The following is a 3,444-nucleotide window of genomic DNA, read 5'->3' as shown; positions in this document are numbered from 1 at the left end:
TATTATTTTATGCTGATGTTAAATAACTCATGTCATTATTCTATATAGTAGGAAATAACTAATAACTATATATTATGAAATAACTAATTGTTGACTCAAAAAAATGTGGGAGTGTTTGTAAGAATGCTATTCTAGTTATAATCTTTATCCAAAAGAATATTAGGCTTTGTAACAAAAGAATTCAGCATACTAAATAAAAATAAAAATAAATATTCACTTAGAATTATACATTTCTTCATAATATATACTAAATGTGATAAAAAATATTGCTTTCTAGTTTAACAGAAATATACATATATAAATATATAAAAATTTTGATATAGGTATACATTTTAAAAACTATAAATTTAAATTCTATTAATATTTATATCACTTGTGTAATAAATATTATAAATAAATAAATAAAATATAAAAATTTTAAATTTATACACATGAATAATGAACATTGATATTCATATTATAAATATAAATAGATGACATATTATAACATTTAAAGTTTAAAAATAGCTATATTTAAATTTATAAGTTTATATATGTATATGTTTTTATTATTAACTTGGGAAAATGTAATCTTTCAGGGTGTTTTAAATTGTATGCCAACATATTCCTCAATTTAATTTCATAAAGAAATTTCTATTTGGAGCATTTCTAAAAGAAGATAACCTGACAATTGGTGGAGACATAGCCTTGCCTTTAGGGCTGTTGAAATATTTTATATTAAAGTACTTAAGGACTCAAAAACACATTGATCTTAATTATCCCAGTTTTTATTAAAAATAATGTGGAGCAGAGTAGTTTAAAAATGAAAAAAAGAAAGGCCATCTTCTTAAAAAAGGAGCTTCTGCTCAGTCTGCCTTAATTAAACATGAACAAGTCTACAAGCCTCAGTAATCAAGATACACTATATTAAAGATATTTAAGGAGATGGATCATTGTTTTATTTGGATTCTACTTTCCCCCCCCTAGAGAAATTAAATACCGACATGATTGCCTTCATTAGAACACTTTTAATTTCTCTCAAAATGTTTCTTCTATTCTAATGCTGTAATAAATAGGATGCAGTGCAAAGGTAATTAATCCATTGTGCAATGAAAGAGAAATATAATGTGCTTACTTTGACTTCTTTTATTACGAATTAATTCACAATCAAAGCTACTGGAAACCACAATTAGTTTTATACATTAATCTCAAGGAATACATGTCCCTATACTAACATTCTTGGATGCATAGTAAATGTGTATATTTAAAAATGTACAACAGATGAGAGATAGATTGCTATGGAAAGTTTGTTAGATGTGCTTATTTTGGTGACATTTGTGTTGTGACTCATGACTTCACACTGCTCACAGATATAATGTAATTATGTAGTTGATCATGAGAAGCTTATTTTGTCTAGGATTAGGATGATTATAAAATGTTTGCTTATGTTAACTTCATAGAATGAAAGGAATCAGGTTTTTTTGTTTTGTTTTTTGTTTTTGTTTTTTTGAGAGACAGAGAGAATGTGCAAATAATTGGGGGGTGGGGTGAGAGGAGGGAGGCAGAGGAAAAAGGAGAGACAATGCTTAGCAGGCTCTATGCCTATCATGGAGCAGGACTCAGAATTCGATTTCACAACCCTGAGATCATGACCTGAGCTGAAATCAAGAGTCAGATCCTGAACTGACTGAGCCCCCAGATGCTCCAGGAATCAGATATTTTTAACAATATATTTGCTAACAAATATAAGCAGGTATTCTTTATCTTAATTATTTGAATATTAGAACATTAACCTCATCTAAAATATCATCTTGTTGACATTAAATTTTTCCTGAACTTCTCCAAATGATGCAAAGAAGTAGTATCAATTCCAGTTCTCTGGTACACCTGATATTTTTCAACCTAACACTTATAAAGAAAGAGGCCATTTCTGTGGTATGGTCAAAATATATTTCATCTTTCAAGGGAGAAGATGACAGCTTCGGTGCAGGAAGATGGCGCCCTGGCCAAAAGCAAGGGTGGCGGGGCTGCGAGCACTATGACAGAGGATGTCTCCTGAAGGCACCTTGCTGTGACAAACTGTATACTTGCCGGTTGTGTCATGATAACAATGAAGATCATCAGCTAGATCACTTTAAAGTAAAGGAAGTGCAGTGCATAAACTGTGAAAAAATTCAACATGCCCAAGAGACCTGTGAAGAATGTAGCACATTGTTTGGGGAATATTATTGCAGTATATGCCATCTCTTTGACCAAGACAAGAAGCAGTATCATTGTGAAACTGTGGAATTTGTAGGATTGGTCCAAAGGAAGATTTTTTCCATTGTTTGAAATGTAATTTATGCCTAGGTATGAATCTCCAAGGAAAGCACAAGGACATTCATACATCCCATGTTGTTGCTCATGTCTTGCCATGTGGACATCTTTTACATAGAACATGTTATGAAGAAATGTTGAAAGAAGGCTACAGATGTCCCTTGTGTATGCATTCTGCTTTATATATGACTAGATACTGGAGACAGCTGGATGATGAGGTAGCACAGACTCCTATGCCATCAGAATACCAGAACATGACTGTGGATATTCTCTGCAATGATGGCAATGGGAGATCTACAGTCCAGTTCCATATATTAGGCATGCAATGTAATATTTGTGAATCCTACAATACTTCTCAAGCTAGTAGAATTTCACTAGATCAGCAATGACCAGCGTATACTGCACTGGAAAACTCAGCATCTTCTGATCTAGAAAAAGGCCATCTTTAGTATTCAAGTTGTTATAATGTGTCAGAATCTATGCAATAGAGTTGATGTGTTTTGTACTAGTGTCACAGCATAAAATCATATTACATGTACTTAAGGATTCAGGGTCTCTTTTTTTTTTTAATTTTTATTTATTTATGATAGTCACAGAGAGAGAGAGAGAGAGAGAGAGAGAGAGGCAGAGACACAGGCAGAGGGAGAAGCAGGCTCCATGCACCAGGAGCCCGACGTGGGATTCGATCCCGGGTCTCCAGGATCGCGCCCTGAGCCAAAGGCAGGCGCTAAACCGCTGCGCCACCCAGGGATCCCCTCAGGGTCTCTTTATAGAATATCATAGCTTTATATTGGATGAAAGGCACTGTGCTTGTTGTTGATTGGAAATTCTCTTAGTGTCAGTTGTTTGGAAGCCAATGATGTTTGCCACTGAAATTCATATCCATAGAAGTATATTCTACTTCCATGGAACTTTGCTTTAAGTGACACTATGCATGAAGAGTTCATTTCTAGTTCTTGATAGAACTGCACTTGTTTCTCAGTATTATTCTTGACTTTTTAAGCGCTGTGCTATAATGAGAATATGTTGGGTCTTACTGTTGAAATCTTATGATATATACTTTAGAATTTTCTAAGAGAGCCCTTTGGATCCTGTAAATGTGAATTTTGATGTAATAACTGCTAATAAAATTATATTGAAACTGTTCAA

General features: G+C 33.2%; 1 pseudogene; it reads left to right on the top strand.

Moving 5' to 3' along the window:
- The first annotated feature begins 1,951 nt into the window (after positions 1-1,951).
- On the top strand, positions 1,952-2,826 carry LOC144301607 (RING finger and CHY zinc finger domain-containing protein 1 pseudogene; annotated as a pseudogene).
- Positions 2,827-3,444: the final 618 nt, after the last annotated feature.

Source organism: Canis aureus, chromosome 30, assembly GCF_053574225.1.
Source record: "Canis aureus isolate CA01 chromosome 30, VMU_Caureus_v.1.0, whole genome shotgun sequence".
Lineage (NCBI taxonomy): Eukaryota > Metazoa > Chordata > Mammalia > Carnivora > Canidae > Canis > Canis aureus.
Note: the sequence above shows the minus strand (reverse complement) of the source record. Positions and strands in the feature narration are given on the sequence as shown.